Genomic DNA, 12481 nt, shown 5'->3' with positions numbered 1-12481 from the left:
CAGCCCTCAGCCACAGGGGGAGCTCTGCTCAGCCACAAGCCAGACTGACGGCTGCCAGCACAGCAGTGGTGGCGGGAGTCTCTCCCGCCTCCTCAGCAGCGCTAAGGATGTCCGAGTGCAGCTTAGGCCTGCTCCCCACTGGCAAGTGGACATCCCCCAAGGGTTCCTGGGCTGCCAGAGGGATAGCTGACTGCCAAGTTAGGCCTGATCCCCTGCTGAGTGGGCCTAAGCCAGCATGTGGACATCCCCCAAGGGGTCCCAGACTGCGAGAGGGCACAGGGCTGAGGGACCACCCCAAGTGCACAAATTTTTGTGCACCAGGCCTCTAGTCCTATATAATAAAAGGCTAATATGCAAATCGACCGAATGGCAGAAAAACCGGTCGCTATGATGCACACTGACCACCTGGGGGCAGACGCTCAATTCAGGAGCTGCCCCCTGGTGGTCAGTGCACTCCCACAGGGGGAGCGCCACTCAGCCAGAATCCAGGCTCACATCTGGCGAGCACAGAGGCGGTGGCAGGAGCCTCTCCTGCCTTCGCTGCAGTGCTAAGGACACCTCAGAGGACATCCTCTGAGGGGGCCCCAGACTGCAAGAGGGCACAGGCCAGGCTGAGGAACCCCCCGCCCCACAGTGCATGAATGTCATGCACCGGGCCTCTAGTAATAATAATAACAGTAACACTTTGAAAATGTCAATCAAAATAATAAACCAAACAGGAAGGTGAACTGAGCAAAAAATATTCCTAATTTTACAGTGCATTTCTCAAAAGTATTTCACAGTTTGCTTTCTCCAATCAGCATCCCCAGAAAAAATGGGCAATGCCATAAAGCAAGAATTTACTTCAAGGGTGGAACAGGCAATTCCATGGAGCAGTAATGCAGCACAAGGCATGTGGGTAGTGGGGCTCCCCAGGTGACAGAAGCAGGAGAGGACTTCACTCATTTGGGTGCTTCCCAGCCCCATCCTATATATCACAGCCTCTGACTCTCTCCATTAACATTTGCTCAAGGGAAATAATCTAAAACATAGTCATACTAAGAAGCCAATCATGAAGGTGGTTTGATCATTTCCATTTCCTAATGACATTTCAAAAGGCAGAATGAAATTGAAATGTAAGTGAAATGAACCTCTATGTGTGAAATTTAGATAACAGCAGATACTACAGGAAGCCTCCTTGAGACCACTTCTTATAAATAGCAAATCCCCAACTCCACCCCCTGCCCTTCCCTCTCCCTCCTTAACTTTTCTACAGAGCACATACCACCACTGACATAATATATGTTTAATTGTTCATTGCTTATCTTATATATTAGTTCATTGTAAGCTCCATGAAGGCAAGAATGTGGTTTTATTTACTATTTGCCCACAAACATAGGGCACAGACAGCACACACAAGAAGATCAATTAATATTTATTTAATGAGTGCTAAATATGAATAAATGAATGAATGAGTGAGTGAATGCAAGTCTCCATGATGTCCCTGGAGTCACAACGCTTAAGGGTTGTCTATTCCTTACACTAGGCAGCATTCCACCCAGTAGAATGGAACAGTTTAGTGCCCCAACCTTAATTTATTTTCACTAGGATTTGACCTATTTTCTTACTTTTACACACACACACACACACACACACACACACAGTCCAAATCACTCATTAAGTTCTAAGAAGAAAGGAGAGGTTTAACACCAAACACACTTTAACCATTTTGCTTCTAGGCATTTAATTTTTTGGTGGGGGGTGAGCGGATTAATATGGGTAATATACCTCCAACCTAGTATGCACATTTACAACCCACAAGAAGAATCAAATATAGAGTTAGTAACAAAAATCAGACAGGGAGGTCACAACATGTTAACCTCACTCAGCATCACAGAATTTTAGAAAATAGGATATGTCAACGACTTGCAGGCTATAAAAACTGTGGTCAATCTAATACATGACTTTGATGGCAAAATACACATCTGCCAACCCCATCAATTCCTAATGTCAAACATGGACAGTCAAAGAGCTCTCTGGGCTGGAGTTTACTCTTCTATAAGAAAAATAATATCAACTGAACAATGACTCACCATCTAATAACCAGCACTTAGTCTTATGTCACTGTTTGCAGGGTCAGATGGCTATGTCAACAAAGAAGCCCTTTAGAATGTAGTCTCTACTGAACAAAAAGTAACTGTATTTGGTGGTACTAGTTCTGAAAATGACTAATACATCACCTTTCAAAAATAAGCAGCTAATATTGTTTGATGACGTTACTGTTTCAATTAGGAATTGCATAAAGAAAAGCTATTCCTAATAAATCAAATGGATTCCACAAATCCTGCCTGTCATACTCAAGACCCCATGCCTTTATTCAGATAAGGCTGAGGAGAGGGCAAACATTTTCATTCCAAAAATACACAGGCCTACAATTAAATATTCTGAAAAACGAAAACAAAAAAATCATGAAAGTTGCCATTTCCCTCCATCATTCTGCTGTGAAATTAAGAACTTTTCCCCTGATAGAAACACATCAGAGTACTTTCAGGCATAAGATCAAATCACATGGCAAAATCATCACCATTAGATGAATGTGGAAAAAAAAATACTAATTGGTTTTATCTTTGCTTCCATAATCCAAATAAAACAAAGAACTCATCAAGGAACCAAATGCATTTGGAAGACAGAGTACACTATACCATTATTAAGCCTGGCCTTATAAGATGATGAATCATTTATAGAATTCCTACAATGAAATCTACAGCTGGAGGAAATGAAGGAGAAACGTACAAATAGATGAGGAAAGTGAGAAAAAGTAGGGGGAACCCCTGGGGCCTCCGTGTGTGTGAGTGAGTGTGTGTGTGTGTGTGTGTGTGTGTGTGTGTGTGAGATATTTGGCCTCTCACAAATTTCCAGATTCAATGGGGAAAAAAATTCTGGAAAGCCTGGCCTGAAGGCACAGTACAGTAGGAGAAATACTGCAAGGTTACTCATGTTCTTATATGTCAAACTGCTCTTTAAAAGTAATTTTCCCTTTACTATTTCTGACATGAATTTCTGTGAATTGCTACAGGGAACTATATGTAAAGTGCAAATCAGGGCAAAGAAGTAAGACCCTTTATGTTATAACCTTAAATAATTCAAGCCAACAAATGTGTTAGCACACCCATCCTGAGAAATAAATCAAGATCTTACAACGAACCTGGGACAAAGATTTATGGGCTCCCCTAAGAAAACTGGAGAGGAATTAATTGCACTGCATTTAATCAACACTAATCAACTATCTTTTCTTGTTCCTGGGAGGGAGCACAGGACCCCATGCCCACGCAGGAAAGATGAGGGTCCCTCTAACTTCTTGCTCTGTTTTGTTCCTGTTCCCCAATCTGTCCTCCCAAACTCTCCAAGTAACATCTATCACAGAAACCAAATGAAATTAAATAAATAAATAAATAAATAAATAACACCTCCAGGGGTGCTGCCAGGATTAAGTGAGTTAAGGATGGCTGGGCATGGATGACCAGCCCAGCGGGTGATCATGGCCTTGCTGCTGGTGGTGAATATGGTAACACACTATCAGTCTGGGCGTGTCTAGGTGTGGGTGTGCCCTGCACACAAGCCAAGAGTAGGAAGAAAACCACGTGCCCCTGAATCTGCCATCAGGACCTGCTCACAGCACACCCAGAAGCTGGCAGTGGGTGCCCCCCCTCCCCCGTCAGGGTTGCACACTTCACACACTGTGGGAGGCAGCTTTGGGGGCTTTACTTTCTTTCCTGTGACCTACTTACAAAACATCTCACTCAGCACATCTCCGCCCCCATAGCTCAGTTCCTTTCCAGGAGCTTTCCAGGTTTCATTCGAGGTCTTCCAAAGCGGGCCATAAACTCCAGGATGTACAGCCCTCGGCCAATTTATTTGGGTCTGCTTTGAAGATAATCCATGGCAGCAGAGGGAGCAGAAACAAACAAACTCTAGCTCAGCCACAGTGGGCAGCACCTGCCCTTCCTTCATCCTCAGACAAATCCACTGTCCCTGAGCTTGTGGGCGTACTGGGTAGCAGCTCCATCCATCCATGCCCGAGCACAGGATGGAGCACCTGTCACGCTCCATGGGCTGGGGACAGAACCACTGCAGGCAGTGGCTGAGGATCACATGGTTAACATGTGTACTGTTCCTGGAACAGGGCCTGGCACTTGCAAAGTGCTCTGGGTGACAGCAGCTATTACCATTATCAGTATGAATTTATATTTTCAACTGTTCAACGGAAAATTCAAACGTGGCCGTGTGGGCATTCTAAGCCACACATGATGCTGGGAGTGGAGAAGAGGAGGGATGAGCATCTCTCCAGGGAGCTCGTGGTTTAACAGGAGACAAGTCCTTCCATCAGTGCCAAGCACAGAAGTGTGGCTCTGATGGCAGTTGTCCTGATGGTAGCGTAGGAAGCATCTGGGGGTGGACAGAGGACACCTCACCCAAGCAGGGGGCAGAGGTAAAAGAGGCTTCTAGACTGGGAAGCTCAAGACTTAAGAAAGTAACGTCCAGGACACAGAGACTTCAAGGAGGCCTGGAAACAGGCTTCTGCACACAAAGTACTGCCAACAGTCCAGTGTTTCCAGAGCATGGACACCTGAGGGGAGGGAGTGGCTGGGCCTGGAAGAGATGAGGCTGGAGATGGCAGGGGCCATGTCACGAAAGGGATTGGTGTTGGGGAGTCTGGTTGTATTCTGAGCGCCACAAAAGCTTTTTAAGAAGGCAAGTGCTGTGTTGAAATGTGTGCCTTAGACAGCTTTCTAGGGGTGATGTGTGGGTAGGCTATGGGGAGGACATAAAAAGACACAAATACATCATCTGGGAAGCTAATTGAGCCAGGCAATGAGAGATAAGGGACTGACTTAAAGTGAGGCAGTGCCTGGGCACAGTAGGATTGTGAGCAAGAGCAAGTGTTGGGGATACTACAGAAGCAGAATGGACAGGCTTAGAGACAAGATCCTAGCAGTGGATATGGGTGGGGCAAAGAGGATCCACAAGGATGATGAGAGAGATGTGAGCACAGGTGATTCCTATGTACAGGCCTTTGGCTCCAGGCCTGCTGTACCATGAGGTCACTGGTCAGAGACACAGAGTCTAGACCAGTGATGGCGAACCTTTTGAGCTCGGCGTGTCAGCATTTTGAAAAACCCTAACTTAACTCCGGTGCCATGTCACATATAGAAATTTTTTGATATTTGCAACCATAGTAAAACAAAGACTTATATTTTTGATATTTATTTTATATATTTAAATGCCATTTAACAAAGAAAAATCAACCCAAAAAATGAGTTTGCGTGTCACCTCTAACACGCGTGTCATAGGTTCGCCATTCCTGGTCTAGACTCATGCCACCTGGGATCCAATTCAGGTTCTGCTGCTTAATAGCTAAGCAACATGGGACCAGTTGCTGGGCCTCTCGAAGCCTCTGCCTCCCTTTCTGTAAAGGGGTGTGGGGTAGTGGGGTCAAACAAGAATGAAATAGGTTATTACATGTTCAAGTTCAGGACAGGATCTGTCCTATGGAAAAAGCCACTGAGCCTTTTGCTCAGGTGCCAACAGCAAACTCTTAGGAAAAGGGATATGTTGGATTGGGGGTGATGCCAGCACAATTCTGCTACCAGGACAAGTAGAGAACTGGACAACATTTAGGGTCAGGACACCCCTTTGCCCATTCCATGGGTTCTACCACACTTGCAGTGATTCAGCCTTTTCAGAGAAGGAATGCGAGGAGGCGTGGCTCCCACCCAAGGATGGCAGAGAGCATACAGACGTGACATCCATCATCTTCTGAGCCCACTACCTACCCCAACTTGAAACACATCTCCTGTTTTATGGAAGAAGTCAGAGGGGGGAAAAATCACTTGGTGACAGAGTTTGCTCACATATAGAAATTTTTTGATATTTGCAACCATAAGTCAGAGGGGAAAAAATCACTTGGTGACAGAGTTTGTCAGGATCAACAGAGTCTATATGCCATAGGGCAAACATATTTACAGGAAGGACAGGAAATAGGAAGAAAATAAGTAGGAAATAACCATATATTTTAGAAAGAAAAAGTTCATTTGCTTCTTTGAGTCATATCTCATTTAAACAAATGATATAAGAACCCATGTGCCACTCAGGATATAAAAAGAATAAAATTCCAACTCAAACAGAGTTTTAGGGGAGATTCAAAACAAGCTGAGTTACAGGTAAGGGGCAGAGGAGTCCCAGGTCACACAACCTGCTCCAGAACACACAAAGGAGGTCCAAAAGAGCAAAGAGCAATACACAGGACATCAGCACTTTGTATAATTCCTTCACATTGCAGGAATATTATTGAACCATTAACTGTCAGGCTAACTTATAGAAACACATCTATGCTTCAATGTTGGTTATCTTATTTTTGACATACAAAAAGTGGGTTTTAAATACACCCATCAGGACCACTGACTCCACAGCACCCACAGTCTATGACATTCTAATGCCTGTAGGAACTTACTTGTCTGGTGTCTAAAAATCTTTGCTGTAACAACCCACTCCCTAGTTTTGGAGACTTATGACCCACACATGATATTCCCTCCAGAAGCACTTGAAAATCTGCCAAACAATGCTGGAACCAGAGAAAAACTTCTTATTTTGAATTCAGAGGGTTTTGGTTTTGTTTCCCCAGTAGGCAAAATGCCTGACTGCTGAGTATTGAGCCTCGATACCATATGTTTCTGTCTCCGGAAACAGCCCCTAGTATCTTTTAAGACAAAGCCACTAGCAGTCATCTAGTTTACATAACCTGGGCCTAGGTAGCCCAGGCAGGGTTCCTGCACCTGCCAGCATATACAATTCACCTGGGGCCTTGCTAGAAATGCAAATCCACATTTCAGATATTTTGAATCAGAAAGATCTGGAACCCAGGAATCTGTATTTTAACAGGGAATCCTGAAGGGGACTCTTTAGGACACTGAGGTGATTCTTGTGTGTGCGAAAGGTTGACACACATTGGGATGAACAGTTGGGCAGGCCCCTAAGGGAAATGACTGGGGCTATTTTCACAACAAGCCCTGGCCATTTTTCCTTACCTGCCTTTCCTCCCTTCATTTCATAAATGAAAAAGCAAGCTCCTGCGTCAATACCCTCAGGATCTCGAGAAGATAAATGAAACGTGATGTGTAAAGAGCCTAGAGTTCCTCACAGGAAGCAATGATGTAAACTAAATCATAACACCTTTTCAGATCATAAAATATTCTTTTAGGAGCAAAAATAAGTCACAGCCCTAGGGGGATATGGCACTACTACACTTGAATACACTCAAAACTTATTTGATGATACTTTTATGCACTTTTTTTTCCCCCTAAACCTGTAGTTTTACATCATACAGATAAAGACTTTCCTCCCCAGCTTCTACCAAATCTTTTGGTGCACATACATTTTGAATAAAGGCTTAAATAAATCGACTTCTCAATCAAGGCTCTCCTCTTTAAAAAAAATCTATTCAAATTGCCCCCAAATCATCTCTCTCCAGCCGGCCTCTTCTCTGAGTTCCAGACCCACAGATCTAACTGCCCATCTGACATGGTACCTGAACATCTCACACACACCCTCAACTTGTCCAAGCTGAGCTCATCATCCTCACCACCCCTAAAAGTAAATGTTAGAAAAATGTCTGAGTAATGACAAAAAAAACTATAACTTACAAGTGATTAAAGTGATAAATTTTATTTATACATTAACTATAATAAATTTATTTTTTTAATCCAGTCCTTCTCCACGAGTGCCCATACCAGTAAACAGCACCCCTCTCTGCCTACAGCTCAGAACAGAAACCTCTGACTCCTCCCTAACCCCACTCTTTCTGTAGGTGGCTGTCCCTGTACCCGCTGCACCTATCAATCACTGTATCTTAGCGATTCTTAATCATCTCTCATGTAGCTGATTCTAGCAGCCTCTTCATTGGTTCTCCACATCCACCTCAGCCCCCTCTAATCCCTGTTCTACAGGCCAACCAGAGGAACTTCTTACAAGGGAAGTCAAATGTCTCACTGCCTATGACAGCCCTTCAGCAGCTTCCCTTTGCTCTAGGCTAGGGACACAGTCCAAAATGCTCACCCTGCATAACCAGGCCCCTACTGGTCTTCCCAGCCCCTCTCTCAGCCTCTCCAGACAAGTCCCTTCTCACTCCATTCCTCCAGCACCAAGCTCTCCCCCCTACCAGACCTGCTCCCTTCCTCCCTCCACTGACTTCTGCTTCCCCTTCAGCTCTGAGTTCTGGTGTCCCTTCCTCTAGGAAGCCTTTCTTGAGCCCCTCCTCCAAGGTTTCTCAATGGCACTACTGACACTTTGGACCAGATAGCTGATTCTTTGAGAGAGGTTGTCCTCTGCATTGCTCAACAACATGTTGAGCAATGTTCAACAACACCACTGACTCCAGATGCCAGTAGGACTCCTTGACAAACCACCCATGATAGCCCCAAAGTCTCTAGGCCAGGACAAACATTCCGGGAACACCCTCACCATCTCCCTCCCTGAGATCACCCCGTTGAGAACCACTGCTGTATGTAGACTTCCTGCTAAAGCCACACATCTCCCTGAATGAACTCCTGCCACAGCACTGAGTACAGCTGCAATTACGCAGTTTCCCGTGTAGTTAGTACTTAATGTTACCTTCCCTTCAAGACTCCAAGCTCCATGAGGCTGGAGAGAAACTAGATCTGTCTTCTTTCTGCAATATCCCCCAATCCTTGATACACAGTAGATATTCAACCCTTTTTTGAATAAATGGAAGAAACTTTGAGTACGGTTTTTCCTACTATTTTAATACCACTTTTAAATGGTTAACCTTTAGTAGTCCAAATCAGCACCTACACTGAATCGGGTTTCTTTGAGAGGGCTTAGTGAACAGAGCTTTGAAATAGGGTATTAAAGAAGCCTCTGGATCAATAATGGGTCTGATGAATCCCAACACTCACCATAACTTTTCCTTTCTATTGGGAGAGATGGAATTAACACTCCTGTATATTGTTCTTAAGCAAGAATCTGTGCAACACCAAAGATGGATCACACTTAATGCTACAAGGAGGCAAAACATGTAACATTTGCAAATTCCCCATAAGTAATCCCTTTGTGCCTAGATATTATGCTTGCTTTATATGTTTCTAATGAGAAATTATAAACTCAGCCCTTTGTGATCTGAATGAGGTCAATTATAGGGACTTACTCAAGTTGTAGGCCCACACATTTGCCAGAAAGGAAAATAACAAAAGGTCTCAACATCTCCTCCCCATTCCACCCCCATTTGAAAGAGGCTCTTTCCACCTCCCATCCCACTGCCCCCAGACCCTAGCCCAAAGAGCTTGAGTATTGGCTATAAGCAAACTCCCTTGGGTCAAATTCATGACCAAGGGGGCCATGCCAACCTGGGGGTCCTAGACTATCCGGACGACAACAAATCCATCCAGATTGTTAAACTCTGTGCCAGTAATGTCTGTGTATTCCCTTAGAAATAAAAGGTCTTAAAAATCAAAAATTTTAAAATGCAAAAAAACCCAGAGTCAGGTCTGACTCTTGGTGTTCTAAATGTCTGGCTCACTGCAGTAAAAAGAACCTGAGCAAGATCTGGCTCAGAATAAAAATTATCCTTAATTTTGGCAGGTACTAAGACATATAATCTTGACCCATACAGAGCAGAAACAGAGATAAGAAAGATAAAACTGAATATCTATTATTTTAACATTGTAACAATGTTAAAATTAATTGGTACACAGAAGGACCAATTAGGATTCATAGACAACCCAGACAATTGGTGCTTAAATAAGACAGAGGTTTATTTGTAATCTCAGGCAATACAAGTCTGGTAATAGGTGATACAGGGCTACTAGCATGGTGCTCCACATCCATCTGGCACCCAGGTGGTCGCTATCCTTTCTGCTCTACCATACTTACCACTGGCTTCCGTCAAAGTCACCTCATGGTCACAAGAAGGCCACCATAGCTCCAGCCATCAAATTCACATAATAGGAAATAGGAAGAAGAATGAAACAATGGCAAAAATGGCCTGCATCCAGCTGGGTCAGCCACCTTTAATAAGCTTTACCAAGACCCACCCCAAAATCTCTACAGAGAACTCTCTGGCTACCCATATTTGCAAGGGCCACTGAGAAAATACTGGACACACTGCCACCACCATCAGCATTCCTCCACCCTTCCCCTTGCCCACTGTATTATTACTCTTCTAGGGCTGCCATACAGAAACCATTAACTGGTTAACTTAAACAACAGAAATTTATTTCTTCATATTTCTGGAGGCTGTAAGTCCAAGATCAAGGTGTCAGCAGGGCTGGTTTCTACTGAGACCTCTCTCCTTGGCTTGTAGATGACCATCTTCTAGCTGTGTCCTCCCATGGCCTTTCCTCTATTTACATGCATTCCAGTGTTGTTTTTTTATTGATTACTAGAGAGAGAGGAAGGGAGAGGGATAGAGAGACAGAAACATCGATGAGAGGAACATCATCGATCTGTTGCCTCCTGCATGCCCCCTACTGGGAAGTGAGACTGCAACCTGTGCATGTGCCCTGGCAGGACACACCAGCCAGGCAAAGTTTCAGTATTTTATCTAGTCTATGGCTCTCATTTTATAGAACAACCACAAGAAATCACACAGTGGCTGACCTAAAAGCATGAATAAATCTCTGATTATAGAACTGAAATTGTAGTGAATTTTTTCGGTATAAGTGTTTAAAATAAATTTTCTATATGGATTTTTCTCTAATGAATATGCTATACTTTGTGGGGAAAATAAACTATATTCAGTCAGGCCAACCTTATAAGGGAATGTTTAGGTATTTTTAAACACAATCCGAAGTGCCCAAATGCCTCAGAACTCTGTTTCAGCTAGATTCCAAGAATCTTTACTTCAAGATTTGTAGAGTGCCCCTCAACCTGCCCTAGCAGAGTTCAATAAAATGAACTCATGATTTATTTCAGATCTCCAAGAATACAGCTTCCTGTCTGCACCAATCCATGAAAGCCAGTTCACAAAGCCAGTTCTCAGGGAACTTTTCATAGATACTATCTTATGTATTGTGCTTATCTGACAGCTTCACAATGCGAATAGACATCTCTCAAATTGTGTTGACATTTTAGTTCATTCCGAATGTCCTTTCACATAGTACCAACTTTGGACAGTGCAGATATCCCCTCAAGGGCAATAAAAATCGGTACACATAGCAATACTAATGTGCCTTTCAGCCCATATGTTGACTGTATTATGTACAAACCTTATATTCCCAGGACAGCACTATAAAGTGCAGGGCTATAAATAGAATCTTAATTTCAGCTACCACCCACCAGCTTTGGTTAGGTGCAAAACTTCCAGGCAGCAGGCCAACTAATGCAGCTAGCAGTCACCTAGTCCACTCCCTTCCAGCCTCCCTTCTCCCAGGCCTGCCCCAACAGTGCACTTCCTTCCGCTAAAGCAGATCTTTGTGGCTCCCAACTGTCCCTCACAGCCTTACCTGCCCAAGGTGCCCGCACATTTTTAATTACACTGTTACTTACTAAATCATGCGTGTGGGCAATTAATTACCAATTGATCCCACTCAATTTTCCCACAGTGAGCACCTATAGAAATGCCAGGGGTAGGAAAATAAGGTCCTTATTCAGAGAGCTTAAATCCAAACAAAACAGGGCAGAAAAAGTTCCTATAGGTGGGCCACCAAACAGCGACGTGCAACAAACAACACGACATCTTTTCCTAAATTGCACCATTCTGCCATTTCTAGAAATTACTGCCTCTTAGGCTGGACACACAAAAGTCTGGGTTAGACGACAATAACCCTGAGAACACTGAAAAGAGAATCATGTTTCCACAAGCTTTCAAACTTGAACAAATCTCACATGAAAGTTAATTACAATTATTTTAAAAGACAAACTTTTATCAACATAATTTTATAATAAAGGGGAGAACTAGCTCTTGTGAGGATGGAAGGAAAATGGGAGGGGGCCTTACAGCAGCAGGTCTGACCGGCATTGTTTCCAGTAGAGTTCTCTACTTTTCCCCCATAAAGACCCAAGGTTGGGGGGAGGGGGCTCCGCTGGGCCTCCCGCGTGCCAGGACCGCCCATGCTGAGGCCGGGGGTACCGGTCTTCCCCGTCAAGGAATCTGGGGGTGGGAGGGACCCGTGCTAAGTTGGCATCGTAGCCTCGGGGGCCAGGGCATGTCCGTCGGCCCACGCAGTGAGCTCCAGAGGGGTCGGTGGGCACACGGGCGCCGCCTCTCAGCCCCGCGGGTGGTGCGGCCGGTGCAGGCAGGAAGGGCAGAGAGGTAAGGGGCGCGCGAAGAGATTCGGGGAGACGCGGAGAGGTGCGGGGAGCACCGGAAGGGCAGCGCACGGGGTGTGCGGGCCCGCGTCCCTCCTTCCAAAGTTTCTTGCAGTCGCACAGCTACTCGCGCTTCCTGTGGGAGTGACGCCTCGCGCTTGCAGCTCGGCCGGCGGCCAGC

At 44.7% G+C, this 12481-nt stretch overlaps 1 long non-coding RNA gene across 1 annotated transcript in view; it reads right to left on the bottom strand.

Moving 5' to 3' along the window:
* Positions 1-289: 289 nt before the first annotated feature.
* LOC106727990 overlaps positions 290-12481 on the bottom strand; it is a 16956-nt gene continuing 4764 nt past the window's right edge. The window contains exons 2-3 of the long non-coding RNA XR_001364219.1: positions 5110-5123; positions 290-331 (exon numbers count right to left, since the gene is read on the bottom strand). This is a non-coding gene — a long non-coding RNA (uncharacterized LOC106727990). The remainder of the gene's footprint in view (positions 332-5109; positions 5124-12481) is intronic.

The sequence above is a fragment of the Myotis brandtii genome, unplaced genomic scaffold (assembly GCF_000412655.1).
Source record: "Myotis brandtii unplaced genomic scaffold, ASM41265v1 scaffold513, whole genome shotgun sequence".
In the NCBI taxonomy this organism is placed as follows: domain Eukaryota; kingdom Metazoa; phylum Chordata; class Mammalia; order Chiroptera; family Vespertilionidae; genus Myotis; species Myotis brandtii.
Note: the sequence above shows the minus strand (reverse complement) of the source record. Positions and strands in the feature narration are given on the sequence as shown.